This window comes from Trachypithecus francoisi, unplaced genomic scaffold, assembly GCF_009764315.1.
Source record: "Trachypithecus francoisi isolate TF-2019V2 unplaced genomic scaffold, Tfra_2.0 Lachesis_group21, whole genome shotgun sequence".
NCBI lineage: Eukaryota > Metazoa > Chordata > Mammalia > Primates > Cercopithecidae > Trachypithecus > Trachypithecus francoisi.
In genome coordinates this window covers 46,169,513-46,190,393 of record NW_022681467.1, presented here as the reverse complement: position 1 = coordinate 46,190,393, position 20,881 = coordinate 46,169,513, and the positions used below count along the sequence as shown (strand labels likewise).

The 20,881-nt window shown below is 42.6% G+C and overlaps 1 protein-coding gene across 2 annotated transcripts in view; it reads right to left on the bottom strand.

The window, feature by feature from the left end:
* PTPN1 (protein tyrosine phosphatase non-receptor type 1) overlaps positions 1-20,881 on the bottom strand; it is a 74,421-nt gene that overhangs the window by 50,732 nt on the left and 2,808 nt on the right. The window contains exon 1 of one of the 2 annotated variants that reach the window (XM_033186727.1): positions 6,562-6,583. The exons of the other annotated variant lie outside the window; for it this stretch is intronic. The gene's annotated coding sequence lies outside the window, so the exon portion shown is untranslated. Of the gene's footprint in view, positions 1-6,561; positions 6,584-20,881 lie in introns of those variants that run through there. 2 annotated transcript variants of the gene reach the window in all.

The window sequence follows — 20,881 nt, the reverse complement described above, 5'->3', positions numbered from 1 at the left end:
GGAGGCTGAAGCAGGAGAATCACTTGAACTCGGGAGGCGGAGGTTGCAGTGAGCCGAGATCACGCCATTGCACTCTAGCCTGGGCGACAGAGCAAGACTCCATCTCAAAAACAAAAAAAATACGACAGCTTCTACAGCCAGACAACCTGCCCCTCTTCTGTGGTCATAACTATTAAGGAGAAAAAAAAATGACGAAAACTTCCATCACTCTCTGCCAGAAGGCACTTGTGGAACGATCTGGAGTTCTAGGGAGTAGCCCTGTTTCACCTCCAGCCTCACCTGACCTATCTTCTTGGTTACAGTGATGCCAGACTGAACCTTTTGGAAGTCGTACATCAAATCTTCCTTTCTTGGGGCGGGGGGGCAAGGGTGCCCCTTTCTGCTGAGAAATGAAACAGCAGCCACCAAGTCAGGGACAAAAAGCCTCATGTGAGCAAGCAAGGGGCCTCCAGCTCTCGACGAGCCAGCTGAAAAGAGCCTGTTGAAAACAGTGGGCTTCTACATGGAAATCCCTTAGTCTGCATCTTCATCGGCTAGCAATCGAATGCCCTTGCATTTCAGCAGTGTTTGGCTGAGGACAGAAGTGGGGTACAGGCTGAGTACATCCAGGTAGGGGGCGGGGGGCAGTGGGTAAAGTGATGTCTCCTGGACATGAGAGCTCCCAAGACAAGTTGGAAGCCCTCTGTACAGTTATGTACTGCCATGAAAAGGTCTTGTCTGAAAACTAAGCTTAAATAAGAAATATAGTCAAGGGAGGCAATGTAAACTCTAGAGGCTGTTATTTTCTGCAACATGATATATACAATGGAGAATTAGATGGAAATGTGTGTACGGTTTACAAGACTAGTCATCTGGGATTCTACAACTTCTCACAGCAAAATTAATATGTAATAACGCTGCCACAACATTCAGATTTAGAAATTCGCTAGAACACATCAAAAAAACTATATATTTATTTCAAAATCAAGAGACTGTGATAGGATATTCAGTTGCAGACTAGAGGCAAAAATCCTGGTCAAAAGCAAAAAAAAAAAAAAAGTGGTATTAAAAGAACAAAACAGGGCAATAGCTGCGGACCCCAGGAGAAAACAAAAGGGGATAGTGAAGACAGCCAAGCCCAAAAAGTGTTCCTGGAAGCTACTGATCTCCACCGCAGCAATTCTAGCCTAATCCTGTTTCTCAGGGCTCTAGTATACACCCTGCATCCCTGAACCCAGTCTGTACTCCAAAATTCATGGGAATGAAACTTCACTGGAAATGATAAAACCAATTCCAGTGCCAGGATTGCAGGGAAGGGGATCTATGAATACACACCCACCCACAGACACACACACACCCCAGCGTCCACATGGAACCCAGAATGCTTTTCATTCATACAATCATTATTATGTGTAATATTAAATACGTTACATACAAACCATTATCATACATAGTTCCATAGGGGAATTACATATTAATTGGAATACTGCAGGTATGTTGCAGATTACACAGGTTCTACAGACTCATTTGGGATTTAACTACCATTCACAACACGAATTCTACAGGACAATACAATCAGAGCTCCAGACAACCAACTTTCCAACTTTTCAAGCATGACACATTTGTGCGTTAAGGACTGTCTGTACCTTCATGCTTGATTACCATTTTGACTCCATGTCAGCCAAAAAAGTCCATCTGAGCATCATTCTCTGAACTGATCCAAAGAAGATTTAAGGGGACACTCTGTAAATAATAAACTGTGAACCTCACAAGCTAGGTATGCCATGACATGTAAGACTGGCCATGGCTTTTACTCAAAGCCTCTCGATTTAAAACAGATTATATGAGGATATTTAAAAAACGAACTCGGCTGGGTGTGGTGGCTCAAGCCTGTAATCCCAGCACTTTGGGAGGCCGACACGGGCGGATCACAAGGTCAGAAGATCAAGACCATCCCGGCTAACACAGTGAAACCCTGTCTCTACTAAAAAATACAAAAAACCGGCCGGGCGAGATGGTGGGCGCCTGTAGTCCCAGCTACTTGGGAGGCTGAGGCAGGAGAATGGCATAAACCCGGGAGGCGGAGCTTGCAGTGAGCTGAGATCCGGCCACTGCACTCTAGCCTGGGCGACAGAGCAAGACTCCGTCTCAAAAAAAAAAAAAACAAACTCATGGACACAAAGTTTTGCCACAAAAAGATGCTGTTCTACTTTGCAGGCTATTGTAGTTAGTTTTTTAGCTGTTTATTAACATCTCTATCATCCATCCTCTTCAACCGGCATTGGTAGGTCACAGATCTTCCCTTAAATACAGAGGTAGAAAGTACAACTACAGACAAATTCGATACCAGAAGATGCAGTTTATTACTAGTCTGCAGCCAATCCCAGGTCACAAGGCACACATGTGGAGAACCACAGGGCTACCATGGTTACCTTGTGCCCAGCCAACACCACATGCCCTGCAGCCTTATAGGGAAGTAGCCCTAAGATCCCACATATCAGTAATTGCTAGTGGTAGCTGTGGTGGCCATGTGGGGAAAGGATGGTAAGGAGAGAAGCAGGACAAAAAGTATGGCTGTGGGTGGGGACTCAGTAACACACAGAGTACGACTAGGAGGACAGAGCAAGCATGGCAGAGCCCAGCATACTGAAATACAAAGGATCTCTACTTCCCACACTGTCCACGACAGCTTCTATAAGACTCCCTGCCAGGCACGGTGGCTTATGCCTGTAATCCCAGCACTTTGGGAGGCTGAGACAGGCAGATCCCCTGAGGTCAGGAGTTCGAGACCAGCCTGGCCAATATGGTGAAACCCCGTATCTACCAAAAATACAAAAATTAGCTGGGCATAGTGGCAGGTGCCTGTAATCCCAGCTACTAGGGAGGCTGAGACAGGAGAATCGCTTGAACCCGGGAGGCGGAGGTTACAGTGAGCCGAGATCACACCACTGCACTCCAGCCTGGGTGACAGTACGAGACTCAGTCTCAAAAAAAAAAAAAAAGACTCCCACCAACAACCCTGCCTTGAAGGTTTTATTTCTACTTTGTTCTCAACTGTCCCACCTCTAGCCTTCAATCTCATTAAAAGGCATTTTTATGTTTAAAAACACTCAGTAAATACCACTGAGGATTCAGAACCACAGTCTAAGTGAGAAAAGCAGAATGAAAGCCAGTGAGTGTGGTGGTCTGGAGAGGAACTGTCTATTCTGCTCAAACTCAGTTACTCTGATGACAGGCAATCAAAGGCTCCAGGAAAGTAGTGCATGAGAGGAAAGGCGCTGGACCAGGAGAAAAGGGTTCCCTTCGGGTCCCAGGTCTGCTCTGGGACCACTAATCAGGCTGGGTCTCAATTCACTTAAAAAACAATCCTTGGCCAGGTGCAGTGGCTTGTGCCTGTAATCCCCGCATTTTGGGAGGTCGAGGCAGGAGGACTGCTTGAGCCCAAGAGTTGTAGACTAGCCTGGGCAAAATAGTGAGACCCTGTCCCTAAAAAAAAAAAACAAAAAAAAAAACCCAAAAACAATTAGCTGGGCACAGGGGTACATGCCTGTAGTCTCAGCTGCTTGGGAGGTTGAGGCAGGAGGATCATTCAAGCCCAAGAGATTAAGGCTGCAGTGAGCTGTGATTGTGCCACTGCACTCCAGCCTGGGTGAATCCCAGCACTTTGGGAGGCCAAGGCGGGTGGATCACCTGAGGTTGGGAGTTCAAGACCAGCCTAGCCAACATGGTAAAACCCTGTCTCTACTAATAATACAAATATCAGCCCAGTGTAGTGGTGCAAGCCTGTAATCCCGGCTACTCCGGAGGCTGAGGCACGAGAATCGCTTGAACCTGCGAGGCAGAGGTTGCAATGAGCTGAGATTGAGCCATTGCACTCCAGCCTGGGCGACAGAGTGAGACTTTGTCTCAAAAATAATGATAATACTAATAATAAATCAAATATAACAAGAAGCCAAACCAACCCTAAAAATCCCTTTTCCACAAGAATAGACATGTCATCAGCTCCAAGCTGTAAAGCCCAACTTGCCTAGTCAAGAACAAGTTTATGACTAAGTTTATTTTTATATCTTCCTTCTCTATTCAAATAATACCATTCATTTCAAAAAGATCGAGGAGATGGGGGGAAAGTTGAGATCCACAAATAACAGAATAATCTTCAGGGCTGAACTAAGGATAATATATTAAGAAAAAAGTTAAAAACAAAAACAATGATTTGGTTTCAGATGCAAAAGTGTCACCTGCTCAGAACTTTTGCTATAAATTTTCTGGCAAGATCAAAATCTCAGGAAATTCCAAACCAATAAAAGTCTAAAGACAAATTACTTAGGAAAAATGATCTTTGGAGACCCAAGCATGCTCCTCCCATTGTCATCCAGTTTTTACTTTTATATTGGACTACCAAACCCACCACAAAATCATATGCTAAAAAGAGCTTTGCTTCCTGCAAGTTGAAAAATCTCTGGCTTTTAATAGATGCCTCTATTTCCCGTTAGCACTGGTCAGTCCCAGCTACCAAACCTACGAAGTTTGAATGAGAGAGACTCTCTCATACTACTGACGTTCTCTCATACTTGGCCAGCACACTGGAACACAAGACTAATAAGCCACAGGGAAACTACCTCTCCAGAGTGGCATGGTCTGTGCAGGGCATGGAGGCAGGGCCAGCTGATGAAGACATGAACTGCTTCGAGATGAGACTTAGCTCCATCAAGCATTAACATAATTGGGATGAGATCCACTGAAATTCAGTCCAATTCCATGCAAGGCACCATGAGGGGGCCACCAAGCATTACACACAGTTCTCGATCAGAAATGGTATACAGTCTCACAGGGGAAAAACACCACATACAGAAAATGAACATAAAAAGGGACAGAGAAAACAAAGTGTAAAATGTAAATTGATCTTGGGTAAGTAACACATGGTTCAATATAATACCATAAACTCAAAGCCTCCCTATCAACCACAGTTTCCAATTCATGAACCTTCTAAATAGCATTCTCACCCATTCATTCAGGAACTACTTATTGGGTATTTACTTTTTTTTTTTTTAGATGGAGTCTCGCTCTGTCACTCAGGCTGGAGTGCAGTGGAGTGATCTCAGCTCACTGCAACCTCTGCCTCCCCAGTTCAAGTGATTCTTCTGCCTCAGTCTCCCAAGAAGCTGGGACTACAGGCGCCCGCCACCATGCCTGGCTAATTTTTGTAATTTTAGTAGAGACAGGGTTTCATCATGTTGGCCAGGCTAGTCTTGAACTCCTGACCTCAAGCGATCTGCCCGCCTCAGCCTCCCAAAGTGCTGGGATTACAGGAGTGAGCCACTGTGACTGGCCTTATCAGGTATTTTCTATATGCCAAACACTATATTGGGTACTAATAGATACAAATGACTAGAACAAAAGCAGTCCCTCCCTTTATGAGATTTGATAGATTACTTGGCAATAGGTAAGTAAACAGACTATTACAGAGCAATGCGTGTTATTACAGTATACTCAGACATGGTGCTATGAAAGGAGGCCTTCAGAGGGCCATGGGAGGACCTAGACAAGGTACCTAACTTGGACCTGTGGAAAGGGGAAATCAGGAAAGCATCCCAAAAGGAATGTGCAAAATGTGACTGGAAAGAAGAACAAGAATTAGTTAAGTAGAAGGCAGGATATTCCAGGCAGAGGAAACAGCATATGCAAGGCTCCATGAGAGGCAAAGACCACCACAACTTCAGGAACAAAGTGCCTCTGAAGGCTGTCCCAGAGTGCACGGTGGATATGTGCACACTCTGAATTCAAGGGCCAGTGCTACTTCCTGGGTGAGTGAAGGAGATGGCTCAAAAAGAACAAAAGGGCTAAATGAAAGCAGCAGATGGGGTAAATCCTGTAGGAACTCCTCAAGTTGAGGAACAGAGAAGACACTGACGAGTGAGGTGTAGGATTAGCTAGAGAAGCAGGAGATATAAAAGGAAAAAACAGAGTTATTAAAACAGGGAAGAGAATATTCAATAAGCAAACACAGATCTGCCACACTGAACTGCATTAAAATTAGGATGCAAAATATCCACTGTATTAGCAACAAGGAAGCAGATCTTGTCAAGAATTATTTCTCACCGGGTATGGTGGCTCATACCTGTAATCCTAGTACTTTGGGAGTCTGACGTGGGCAGATCACTTGAGGCTAGCCTGGCCAACATGGTCAACATGCCAACAAGGTCAACAAGCCTGGCCAACATGGTGAAGCCCCATCTCTACCAAAAATACAAAAAATTAGCTGGGCATGATGGCAGGCACCTGTAGTCCCAGCTACTTGGGGGGCTGAGGCAGGAGAATCGCTTGAAGCCGGAAGGCAGAGGTTGCAGTGAGCCAAGACTGTGGCACGGCACTCCAGCCTGGGCGACACAGCAAGACTCTGTCTGGAAAAAAAAAAGAAGGACAGGACAGGACAGGACAGGACAGGACAGGAAAGGAAAGGAAAGGAAAGGAAAGGAAAGGAAGGGAATTATTTCAGTGGCTTGGTAGCATAGAGCCTCATTTCCCTGGAAGATAAATACAGAGTGACTAGAAGATGAACGATGGGCACAGTGACCTATTTACTTCAAAAATTTCAACTGGAGGAGAGTAAAAAGCAGTGGCTGGAGGGGCAGTCTCGGCTGAAGGAAGCTGGAATGTTGAACTGGCATACAAAAGATGATAATTGGGAGGGCCTGGAATCCATTCCTCAGAGGGTCACCAACCCCTTATTGCAAGATGCCTTGAACAGGCGAGATGCGAAGGGGTCAGGAGCACAGACTGAAGGTTGCCTCAGACAAGGAGCAAAGGCTCCTTTTCCCCTGTGAGAGAAATGAGGTGGGAAGGATGACAGGTAAGCTTTAGAGCTGATGGCCAGATGCTGGGGGAGACAGATTGGAGATTAAAGACTGGATTTCTAGGGGCTCAATACTGGGAGTTTTTTTTCCGGCAGCATTTAGGAGCCTGGGCCCAGGAAGACAAAGGCAGGTGCTGAGCCTGTTCCAGGGCTAGAGGTGGTAGGTAAGAAGACAGACACAAGTACAGTGGAGAGGCAGCATCAAAAGTGGCTGACCACAGTCTCCGCTGCAGAAGGAGGGAAGCGAGGAGGCTGCAGTGGCGGGAGGGGAGAAACAGCTGGAAATCTGAATGAAGGAGAAAACCCAAACTAAAAAAGTGACTGAGCAAGGGAATATGGAAGCACAGAGGCTGTAACTAGAGAGCAGGTCTGAGCTTAACAATAGGTGAAAGGTAGAGACTACCTCAACAGCCAGGGAGGGAAATAGCTGGAAGAGAGGAACAGGAAGTTCCCTGGGACAGGAGGTGATGATGCTGGGTGGGCTGCCCAAATGCACTGACATGGGCCAGGGGTCACAGAAGCCTTGAAATGGAAAGACAGGTTGTGAGCCAGTAAACTGAGAGGAGTAGGGAGTGCCACAAAAGGGCCCATTTAAAATACAACTAAGCTGGGCATGGTGGCTCACACCTGTAATCCCAGTATTCTGGGAGTCCGAGGTGGGAGGATCACTCAAGCTTAGGAGTTCAAGACCAGCCTGGACAACATGGTAAGACCCTGTACCCAACCAAAAAAAATCATTAAAAATAAAATAAAATTAAATACAAAAACAGAAGGCAAGCAAGTAAGCAATTCCCCACTACGGCAATTTATTGACTAGAAAGCTTAAGTCCTAAGATATATATGCATGCAAATACATACACACACACACACCCCCCATGTGCTCCCCCACACCCCCCAGGCATTTTCACTCTCCTCAGCAAATCAGAAAACAAAAGCATAATCAACAAACTGGGGTCTTCTCCAGAGTTCGGACTTCTAACTATGGGTTTTTTACCCCATACATCTACTTCTGTCACATATGTTCCATGGTATCCACTCAGTGTCACACAAATGACTCCAAAAGAAAATAGAAGGAGAAAAAAAAATCTCCTCACCATTCAAAAAAAATAGTCAAAGTACCTTTTTATTCTCCTTTATCATCCATTTTTAAGGAAAACCTTTCCCCTTTCAGACGTTTAAATGATTTGTAGTCAACAACTATAAAAAAAAAAAAAAAATCAAATCCAGGACTACTTCTATATATAATCCTCACAGCTAGAATTAGAAATAGGAAAAAAGGGGAGATGTTTTCACAACTTCAATGGTTTGCAGACAGCTAGTTCTGCTATCTATGTGGCATAGATGGCACAGGGACTGCTTCTATATGGCAAGGGAAGAATTTAATAACTGTGTGAATAGAAAACGGGGAGCAATCAGGAAATCATTCAGAATTACTCAACATAATTTTTGTATGTAAATTTAAGTAACCAGGCCGGGCGCGGGGGCTCACATCTGTAATCCTAGCACTTTGGGAGGCCGAAGTGGCAGATCGCCTGAGGTCAGGAGTGCGAGACCACCCTGGCCAACATGGTGAAACCCTGTCTCTATTACAAATACCAAAAATTAGCAGGGTGTAGTGGCAGGTGCCTGTAATCCCAGCTAGTCAGGAGGCTGAGACAGGAGAATTGCTTGAACCTGGGAGGCGGAGGTTGCAGTGAGCCGAGATCGCACCATTGCACTCCAGCCTGGGCAACAAGAGCGAAACTCCATCTCAAAAATAAATAAATAAATAAACTTAAGTAACCATAAAAATATCTGTAATCATATCTGAAGTGTTACAATGCCTAAAAGTTCAGTCTTATCACTTAGCCATCTAAAAGTAAGATAATTATCAGTACACTTGAGTTTTTTTAATAAGGTGCTTGACTTGAAAGAATCACTCAAAGCTATCTGTGTACTGAGAACTGCTAATAAGACTACATAAGCCAGGCACAGTGGCTCATGCCTGTAATCCCAGCAATTTGGGAGGCCGAGCTGGGCGGATCACGAGGTCAGGAGTTCGAGACCAGCCTGACCAACATGGTGAAACCCTGTCTCTACTAAAAATAGCAAAAATTAGCTGGGTGTAGTGGCAGGCGCCTGTAATCCCAGCTACTCAGGAGGCTGAGGCAGCAGAATCACTTGAACCCGGGAGGCGGAGGTTGCAGTGAGTTGAGATCACGCTGCTGCACTCCAGCCTGGGTGACAGAGCGAGACTCCGTCTCAAAAAAAAAAAAAGAAAAAAAAAAGACGACCACATAATGGACATAATGGGATAAATCAGCCAACATTATTGAAAATATCCCTTGAAATTCACAAAAACTAAATGAGACCTTTATTCTCATAGTGTCGGCTGCAAGTCAGTGAGCTAGGCACATATTTTCAATATATTCCTAGTGGGAAGGCTAAAATTTGAAGATTCTTTTAAAAAATCTTTACATATTAAAATATAATTTTTTTTTGTACAAATTAAAGATTATCTGCATACATACTTGGACAAAAGTTATCACTTCACTTCAATGAATACTATACTGCCTGCCTACTAATTACAGTGCACTGTTGTTGGTGTTCTAGGGCTACAAAATTTACAATGAAACAAATATCATCCTCCTGGAGAAGACACCTACACAGATGCCTTCACTATCTGGTCTCATGAGCTCAAGGTCATGATGGAATAACCTCCACTAGGCTACCCTTCTGGAAGCATTTAGAGGCCATATGGCAGTCAAGGTTAAAAGTAATGGCAGAGGAAACATAAAAAGGAAGAGAGGAAAAATATATACAATAAGAGAATAATGCACATACATTGTGTGAGGGGGTAGCAGAGAAAGGTTAAGACCAAAGAGGAAGGAAGTGAAAAATGATCTCATCCTTTCAAGCCTAGGTGACACTTAATATGAACAGAGACGGACAAGAAGTCAATCCCAGATTAGGGAGGGACTCAGAATATACAGGCTCACTCCTCCTTGCCCTTCAGAACTTCAACTAGATACTACCTTTATACACTTTCCTTTATTTGTTTTGCCTGTTCCCAATCCCAATTAGATACCCTTTCCTGAGCATCCCCACAGCACCTGGAGCCTAGGCCTGTAAGAGTTCTTATCTCCGTGAACTGGGATTATCTTTATGCAGACACTTTGTCTTCTGGACTACTGAACTTCCTAAGGGCAGGGACCAAGTTTTTCTTCCTCACCACATATCCCGACTGCCCAGCACACAGCCTGGTACCTAGTAGTTGTTCATGTATTATTTGTTGAATGACTGAATCAATGGACGCTGGCTGCAAGGAGCTTACAATCTAGACTAGAAAAGCAAATGAAAGATGGACAAAAAGCCTCACAGAGAAATTGGTCCGGAGTGGTTGGTTTTAATTTCACATACACAAAAAAGTATAAAGCAGCCATGCTGTCATGCCATATGATCCCGGAGTGCTAAAACACTGAGCTGGTTTTGTCCTTTTGGGAAGGGTTCTCTGAAGCTTCGGAGCATTCTCCGAATGTTCTATATTTAAACACCCCACCACCTACCAGATGCTTCCCTGGACATCCTCTATCAACATGTTCACAACCAGATCACCATCTTCTTTGCACACCTGTTCCTTTTCCTGTGTCCCCACCTTGGTGAGGGGCTGCATCTTTCATCTAGCTATCTATTTCCCTAATCTGGGACACTCCTCCCATTTCCTTTTCTTCCCCTTCCCCCACATTCAATAAATCACCAAATCCTCCTGATTTGAGACAGTAAGGCACAGAGATTAAAAATACCTGGCTGGGCACGGTGGCTGATGCCTGTAATTCCAACACTTAGGGAGGCCGAGGCGGGTGGATCATCTCAGGTCAGGAGTTCAAGACCAGCCTGGCCAACATGATGAAACCCCATCTCTACTAAAAATACCAAAAAAAAAAATTAGCCGGGTGTGGTGGCGCGCACCTGTAATCCCAGCTACTCGGGAGGCTGAGGCAGGAGAATCGCTTGAACTCAGGAGACGGATGTTGCCGTGAGCCGAGATCGCGCCATTGCACCCCAGCCTGGGCAACAAAAGCAAAACTCCGTCTCATAAATAAATAAATAAACAAAAACAAATACCTTTCCCTTCGGAGAAAGATACAAAACTTAGGACAAAGACCTGGACTGGGTTATAATGGTAAAGAATCATCCTTATCTATTGCTTGTTCTAATTTGCCATACACGACATACCTCTATAGAGTAACAGGTGTTCAAGAAGGATCAAAGGAAAAGCATGTCCTACAACATAATATGTACTTTTGTTGCTAAAAGGGAGAGACTGTCAACAAGATACATTCCTCCCTGCAACCTGTGTATGGATTTTCTTTTCTTACGGCTATGAGGACAAGGTAGAGCAACCATCTAGTCAGGAAGTTGGACACATGACAAACGGTATCACTCCTGACCAAGTCACAAAACAAGTCATTAAAAACTTTACTTCGTAGCTGTCTCAGTGCAAGCATATTTGGGCAAGTCATTCTTTTATCAGCTCCCATTAGGCCCACCCAATTTAACTTCAAGTTGGTCATCAAAAATAGTTCCTGGAAACAACTGAACATGCGACAGAAATACAGCCACACTCAGTTGCCTGAGGTGGGAAAAAATGGTGGTGGCTTCTAATTTCCTCAAAATAGCAGAAGGGGGCTGAGGAGAGAGAAAAGAGGAAGGGCAGGAAGGGAAGGAGCACCTGGCCAACGATTTTATCCCAGACTTTACGGTCAAGGGCACTCCCTCAGGCCACCAACCCTTTAGCCCTTTGCTTCAATTTTATCGAACGATAATACACCAAATACCTACACAAGGCCAAGCATCACATAACATTAACATCAAGCTTGACGAGAAAACCCAGCTTGGGGTAGGGGTTGCAAAGTCAAGTGCTAGGTAGTACACACCGACAAGGACAGCGTAACCCACTGTGGGACTGTGGTAACCTCTGGAACACACAAATGTCCATCCAAAAGGAGTTGTGTCCCTCAGTCCAGCAGACCACTGCCAGTGTAAGATCAGATGGTGTGATTTTCAGATTTTTCAAGAGAGGCCAGCATCCAGAGTTGCATGTCATTTCTCCTGATTCATTTATAAACAATGGCACAAATTAAACTCTTCTCTTTTTAAAAAAACATTGTGTGAAGCAAGCAAAATATGACTGTGGGTGGCCAATTTGTGACATCTAGGTAAGAGGTTAGAAAACTAGGCAAAGGTCAAAAACTACAAACTCTCTCTTCCTATGTCCTAATAAATCGGGGAGGCTTAGCACAATCCCCTGTCTTTCTTCACAGCCATGTATTTGGAAGCTGAAGCAATGGCCACACTGCCACAGTGCTATTGTGAAGTTGAATCCAGGACACAGGAGGAGACTGAGAGCCTGAGACCTCACTGTCCTCCTAAAACATTTCCTGCTGTTATAGACCAACTGACAGTATATAATAAATAGCGCTGCATGTAAAGGACTTTGCACAGTGCCTGAGGCACAACGCAGAATTCAATAAATGTTAGCCATTAGTGGGTTTTATCCTGAACAAGGGTAGAACATGCCACAGACTGTGTGTGTTTCTCTCTCAAATGGAAGATTTTTTAGTCCAATTACAAAATCCAACATTCCTCTTTAGACATAAGAAGAATTTCAAAAGGAACTACATTCATCCATGTGGCATTCAGGAATTTTAAAATATGATGTGGTTTAGGCCCCAACAGGGCATTTTATTATTTTTAAGGAAATAATGGTTTAAGTTTCAATTTGAGTTAATATGAAATTTTAAAGTTCTGTCCCACTTTTAGATCAGGGGGATCAGGAACAGCCATATAATGCTACCAAATCCCGCATGAGTAGGCCATTTTTTCCAGAAAGGTCACCCCACGCTCTGGTCTCCTCCTGTGACCTTGTCTTCGTAGAACGTTAGACCCAGGTAATGCTATCTGGCTGTCTAGTCTAATGACTACATTTTACAGATCTTGTATGTAACTCCTCAAAATCCCACAACAGTCAAAGGCAGAGTCACAACCCAAACCCGGTGTCCTGAGTCGTCTTCTTCCATGACCTCACATGTCCCCTCCTGTGAGTAGTGCACATGTTCAGGGTGGCTGCTTCAGGCGAGCAGGGCAGCTTGAGAGTAAAGCTCTGAAACACAACTGTTTTGTGTGAAACTAACCAACACTGGAGACAGATACAGGCACCTACCCTTAGGAGCAAAATGTTCTATCAACCAAGGGCACAGGCTGGGGAAGGTTTCCTATACACAGCCCAGCAGAGTCTTGCTTCTATACATTGCAGGCATGGTCAAAATCTTTTAAAAATCCTCTAATATCAACTGTGCCTTTTTAACCACTGGGTTGGAACAAGAATTCCATACCTGTATGAAAGAATATAATTTACTTGCTGGAAAAGTAGAAGTGTCACAAAGCAAAGGAATCAATGATTTTTTTTTTTTTTTTTTTTTGAGATGGAGTTTCACTCTTGTTGCACAGGCTGGAGTGCAATGGTGAGATCTCAGGTCACGGCAACCTCTGTCTCCCAGGTTCACGTGATTCTCCTGCCTCAGCCTCCCAAGTAGCTGGGATTACAGGCATGCACCACCACGGTCGGCTAATTTTGTATTTTTAGTAGAGATAGGGTTTCACCATGTTGGTCAGGCCAGTCTTGAACTCCCGAACTCAAGTGATCCACCCACCTCAGCCTCCCAAAGTGCTGAGATTACAGGCGTGAGCCACCGTGCCTGGCCGGAATCAAAGATTTTTAAATACTGTCACTATGCTTCAAACTGTCCAACTTCCAAAGTACTGAGAAAATATTTTTTGAAATGTAGCCAAGTATAGAATATAGACTGTGTCCTACATTCAAAAGTTGTCTTTCTAGAAAGCATGTTTTAATGGCAAAGGATACAAAGCAAGCTGTAAAAAGAGACTAAAATTAGCTAAAACCGCAAATAACTTAACATACTTATCACTTCCTTATGATCAACCTACAAAAATCAAACTTTAAAGGCACTTACAAAACCAAAGGTGGGAGGCCAGCTGCGCCCTTTAACTTTAGCTCTACCCTTTCCTCCTTCTGACACGGACCCTGGCACGTAAACATTGCCAGACAATGACATGGTATTAATGTGAAGGCAAGCAAGCGCCAGGGAAACTACGGGCGCTCAGTTTTGCACTGTAAATAAAACAGCATGTACCATGCAGTTCTTAAGTGGTTAGAAAGGTAACTACACCTCCTCAAACTGAAGATGGGAAATGAAGATGAAGGCCCACACCCATCTCCAGCTGCATTTCACAGACAGCTAAGGACATACCACACTCCCACTTCAAACCAAAGTATTCTTCCATCTTCTAAAGCCATCTATTTCCTACTTTCAAAAGCAACATCTTCCAAGTCTATTGGGAAACCAAAAGTTTGTCACCATTCGAGTAGTGGAACAAGTTGCAAAATGAGGCTTAGTTGACAAATATATAATCTTGGGGAAAAAAAGTCACTGGGTTTGTTAAACTACATCTACTTTTTCAGTGATTCTCTCTCTGAGTGTATTAACTATGTCTGGTAAGTTTTGTGACAAATTTTTTGGAGACACTTCAAGCTCACAAAGGATGAAAACAAGTGGTTAAGGATGAGAACAGAACCTACCAATACCACTGTGCACACTCTAACATTGTTACTCAAACTTTCAAAAGCATTTCCATCAGCAGGTAGAGAAATAGGGGCAAGTAGGAGACCTGGGTAGTTATTTGTGGTGTGAACAGGACAAACAAAATACTGATAATGGCACTAATATTCCTTAGATTTATTCAAGAAAAACTGTTAGTAAGGCATGAAGGAATATTTAGAAATGCTCAGAAATGATACCATGATAGGTACATAAAAGGGCCCATTAAAACCCAGCATTCTAGGGATGTGGATTCTCAAGGAATGTTCAAGAGCAACCCTTAGGTGTGGCTAAACCAGCTTGCATGCTGGGGACTGCTCCAAAAATTTGGTTCTGTGCTTGTAGAAATCTGATGTAGCTTAATGTAACTTCCTGATCTTGGCCCCATTCTGCCTCACCCCACCTCGGAGGATGATCCTTAACACTCTGGCAACAGGGAGACAGCGTCCAGGTAGTGGAGAACAATAATAGTAATGCTCTTAATTCAAAAGTCCTGTCAAGATACAGTTCAGATCAGAGTAAAAAACAACAAAGCAAAACAATGACAACAACAACAAACCAAAAAATGATATATTCCCTCCCCAGCCCCGAAAAAAAATTCACAGGGTACCTTCTTAGAGGCCGCTTTTCTCTATGCAAAAGCTAGCCACAAAAATATTTATGACTCAGTGAAGGCGTATTTTCCCTTTATCCTTACAGAAGCAAACTAAGTCCTATTTGAAAAGTAAAACAGTAGTTGACAGTGACAAATATTCAAGCATCAAGGAGAATTAAAGCTAATTTACCATGTTATGTTAAATGCAGTTTGCTTATTCGTTCTCGAGTGAAGTTATATTCAGAAGTGACTTCATCCTTAGACATTTTTAAGTAACCCACGTTTGTAAGAGAACTCTGTTTGGAGTAATTACTTGATGTTCACTTTCCTGTAAGAAATTCGCAATAGTGTACAATCCTGTAACCAGTGCCCATCTGAATAAAAATTAGCTAAGCTGTATGCTATAACTTAACGTGGTGACTTTTAAGTAAGATTCTGCAAAAGGAAGAGATGTGCCAATAAAAGATCCATTAAGAAAGGAAAAATTTCGAAAACATTTCTTAACAGAGATAAGGGAAGAGTTTTCCTTTTCTAATCACTAAAAATTTTTTAAAATTATTTTGAAGACCTAGTTTTGCCATGCTCATCTTATCTTTGCTAATGACGTTGCTCACCCACAAAAGCCACAAACACAGTCGAGGCTTCCTTCTTCATCTGTAAAAGTAAAACATACCTCAGTCTCTAGGAAGAAATATCTGAAAAGTAAAGACAAGGAGATAGGGACACAAGCCTACTTGGGGCCCAAAACTTTACTTCAACAAGTGGTTAATCCTCAAGAAGGATTTAGAATTTTCCAGCACTAGATTCAGAGTAGTAAAGAATATGTTTATTTCCCAGAGAAAATGCAGACCTTAAGTGTCCCTTTGCCATGTTTACTCTGAGTCCATATTACAGAGCTGACTTCAGAGCACTAATTCTATCTAATTACCATAGGGTATCCATAAAACCTTACTGCCTTGGTAAAACCATAAGCATGCAGTACATCGAACCATGTCACCCATTTGTCTCTTAAAAAAAGGATTGGGCAGGGCACAGTGGCTCACGCCTGTAATTCCAACACTTTGGGAGCCTGGGGCAGACAGATGGCTTAAGCCCAGGAGTTCAACACCAGCCTGGGCAACACAGCAAAATCCCATCTCTACTCCAAAAAAAATACAAAAGTTAGCTGGCCGTGATGGCACATGCCCGTAGTCCCAGCTACTTGGGAGACTGAGGTGCGAGGATCACTTGAACCCAGGAGGTAGAGGTTGCACTGAGCCAAGATTGTGCCACTGCACTCCAGCCTGGATGACAGAGCAAGACCCTATCTCAAAAAAAAAAGTATTAAAAAAATAAACTTTAAAAGGACTGAAAATCATTTATAAGTACTTGGTATTATTTTATTTGTAGTGTGACTTGTACCAAAGCCCAGACATCAATAGATTTGATGGCTACAGTTTTCTTTGGTTGTTTCAGGGCAGGAGGGAATCTTTCGTGTGAAATGGCCTTGTTTCCAGTTTTCATACAATCAAAATTTACAAGCTGTCAGCAAGATACTCATGATTATGTCAAGCTGCTTTGAAAAAGGAGAGGGCACCAGCTAGTAAACTCTGAAGACCATTTCTACACAAAGTAAAGCATTATTTCTAAAATCCTGGAGATTTAGGTACTTTCTTCTCAAATATGGCAGATGTGTCAACTATCATATTATTCAAATGAAACTTAGACCAGATGTAGGTTTCTTCCTAAAATTACAACATAAAGGGCAGCTCTTCTTTGTGTACCTAGTTAGGGTTGAAGCTTTCGTAAATTCTCAAGAATCAGTTCCTCTATCTTTTACAGGAAAAGCCACCCAACTGCTACTTGAGAGAAAAACTGCAAAGGGACAGCGTCCGTGTCAGGGCTACTCATTTTCCCACATTACTAAGTCAAATGAACCCCATTTATCAAAAACGTTTCATGCCCCTTGGGAAAAAACACTCCATTCTTTTGAGTTGTTAACTATACTCACAAACCTCCTATAAACTTTTGAGCCTAATCGTACCCACCCACACCTTACCAAACTGAGTAACCACTGCAGTGTTTACAAGGAGTATTCAGGAACATTAAATTCTATTTGTGAGCACATTAAAGATTTTTATTACTGGACCTGAACGTAACGATCTGTTAGTCCAGGATCATTTTGACAAAGGGAGAAACCAAAACCCAAAGAAAGAAAGGGACTCACTCAGCACTGTTAGTATGACAGCTGAGACTACAACTATACCCAGACGCAGGGGACACTACAAAAAGCAAAACATGAAACTACTCTCTTGGCCCTAAGGGTGGCCTGATCAAAGGCCAAAAAATGTCATTACCATTTATAGTTTAAAAAAAAATAAAAAAATCAAAGACTTGGTAACGGTCACTATTTTATGGCGAACTATATTTTACATCCCAAAATCAAAAAATATTTTACGAACCAACCACATGCAAAAGCCCTCTAGAAGGCTTGTGAGAACCAGTCAGGAGTGATGATGGCAGAGGAATTCAACAATTCTTAGAGAGACAAACATATTACCTCCAAGTTGCCTGTAAAGTTCACCCTAGGCCAAGTACAAATGTATTGTTACATTTAAAGCTTCTGTGAAACAAATCAGTGGTATCAGCTTCTACTGGATAAGAATGCCAGCCTTTCTTCCAAAGCCACTACAGCAGGCAATACTAAATTACCTCATTAGGCCATGACTCAAAATGTGCTAGGACTTTCTCCCAGAGTGACCTCTGCTATTGGTACTAATGTGGGCTAATCTATTAGTTTCCATCATTGCCCCCTAGAGTGGGAGCCAGGAACCATGTTTTGTACATCTTTATACCATCAGGCTAGCAAAGTACTGACCATCAACTCAATCCCAACTTCTGTTAGGTACCTACTCTGTGCCAGGAGCAGAGGACTTCCAGATGGATGAGAAAGATAGAACAGGTGGCCTCGGGAAGCTTGGGCTCCGCTGGAGATGGACCTGGGATATAAAGCAGCAGCTACAGCGGGCACAGTGTCTCATACCTATAATCCCAGCACTCTGGGAGGCTAAAGCAGGAGGTTTGCTTGAGCCCAGGAGTTTGAGACCAGCCTGGGCAATATAGTGAGACCTTGACTTTATAAAATTTATTAAAACAATTGTAAAGACGTAGCTACAATGACAGTAGCACTTTAGAAGAGATATGTGCCAGCTTGTATGAAAACACACAGGTGATGGAGTAAAACTCCGGTGCAAGGAAGCACACATGTGAGCTGGAAGATGCAAGCTAGACTGAATGGGAGAGGCATTCTCAACAAAGTATTTAGCAATGGTATAGAGGAATGAAGGGTGAGGATGAGTTTGGAGAACGCTGCCTTTTCTTGTCTGGCTAGAATGGAAGCCACATGGGAGGCAAGGACTGGAAGCTGGTTGCCATGCTAAGGAGGAGTTTGGACTTTACAAGTGTTATGAGAGAATCAGAAGTAGTTACACAGAGGAGTGACAGGCTCAAATCTGGTTTTAGAACAATTAATTACTCTAGTGATGATGGGACCATATTAACGGGTAACCAGTTTCACTCATTTCTGCAGTGTGAAACTAGAAACCATTGCAGGCTCATAAGCAACATCTGAGAACCTAGACTACTAGTGTGGTGGAAAGGATGCCATAGTAACCAACCAATGAAATGTGGCAGAGGGAATCACCAACTACTCCAAAGTCCCCAACCCTTCTGGATACTCAAAATGTGAACATGGAATGGCTGGTGCCAAACGACATCATCTGGGAACAATGACCCAGCTAGAATTCCAATTTTCCTGAACAGGGGCAGCATAAAGCAACATGCCCAGCCTATCTGCCAGTAGTAGTTGTTACCAGAAACAAATCAGCATAAACACTGTAGGGAGAAATGTCAAATTGTGCAAAATATATATAGGCTCAGGCAGGCCTCAGAAAAAGTACCTGTAAGCCAGGCATGGTGGCTCACGCCTGCAATCCCAACTTCGGGAGGCCAAGGTGGGAGGATCGCCTGAAGCCAGGAGTTCAAGACCAACCTGGGCAACACAGCAAAACCCCATCTCTATTTTTAAAAAGAAAGAAAGAGAAAGCACTGCTAGAAACAAAAATTGCCAAAAGGATTCTGTAATCTACAAGATCAGAGGACAGTTTTCTTTAACAAAGAGAAAAGGGAAAGAATCACAAAAGAAAAGGCCATTATTTCAGTAGCTAAGTCAACAAACCTCCACAGGAAATTTCTTATTCATTTCTACCACGAAATTCAGTACATATTCAATTACATTATTCAATACCAGGTATTTTAATAGGTTTTGAGGAGCTATTCATGATACAATGTAAAATGAAGGAGAAGCAACGGCAGGTAACTTGAGGCTAAGAAAAAGCGGCATTACCATTATCCCCCAACTGACTTTTTGGAACCATCTGGTATGGTTTACTTACTTCCAAAAACATCAAAGTATTCCTATAAAAATGCCAGTGATGTCAAATAACGATAGCAAAAAGTTCTTCCCTTCACTATTTCTACTTGTGCTCCCAGTTAATTGAATATCAGTCCAGACAATTACAAAGGTATTTACACCATTTCCAAAGTACTGATCAGACACCTAAATTTAGTTCACTCAAACCAGGGCTAAACAAGAACATTTAGATCTAATGGGTCACTCAAGATGACTAGAACTTCTCAGTCTCTCCATGTCATTTCCGTTAAGTCTTTTTCCTTTTAAGTAAAGTGAGTCATAGTGTATAGGTCTTTCTCCTTTGCATAAAATAGTTTTTTTTCCTCTGAAGAAAATGGTATTTAAGGAAACGTTATTGGCAAATTTTAATATTCATCTTTTTGGAATATAACAACATAAGCTGTATAGCAGTAAGGAAGTTTAGTGAATTATTGTTATTGTTACATGGTTTTAACCTAGTCAGGCATTAGGTTGTATTTCATAATGAAAACAGCTATAAAAACAAATGTCAACTGGAAGAGTGGCCTATTTTACAAAGCCTGCCTCTAACATGAATAAATCTTGCCTTCATGTCACAAGCTACTATTGCAGTCCCCTTTATCTGAAACAATCAAATCATTCACACTGAAATATAGTGAATGGTGTCAGAGAATCAAAGAATTTACAGATGAGAAAACAAGCAAAACACTGGACCGAACTCCTCTTAAACTACAGATGGAGGGCAGCACATGAGCTATTCTTTTCATTCACTCAACCCTCTCTCCTCTCATTCTAGCTCAGTAAAACCAATCTATTTTCCTCATCTGGGCTCGCTCTCTCCTCTTACACAGCTAGGCCCAATCTAGCAACGGGATGATTTGAAAGTGCTTAAATGCTAGAAAACAATGTCTTTAAAGTCATCTATATACACTATCAAAGCTGACTTTTTATAGACCTAGATGCTTATTAGCATCTATGCTATTCATTAAAAATACGGTTATGCTCACTTTATCAAACTGACCTAGCAAAGAATCTCTGCCTGAAAAATTTGTCTTCTAAGCCGCCACATTCCTCAGCACTCAAAAGTCCTCTTCACTCTTGGTTCTTTTCCCAATAGTTTTCAAGTTTTTACATCTTTTTGTTCTAATTAGAAAATAAGTTAGAATAACTGACCTGTTTACCAAGTTGTAAGCAAAAATTACATTATTTCTCTAATTACAATAGGCTAGGCAAGCTCAAAGTATGACTTTGTATAAGGCTGCCCTCATTTCGACATCTATAAAATATTAATTTTTTAAACTTCCATGTTCTATCAATTGTAAACACATTTCTTCGAATCCTTGAAAAATAATGGTTTTAGTAAAGTG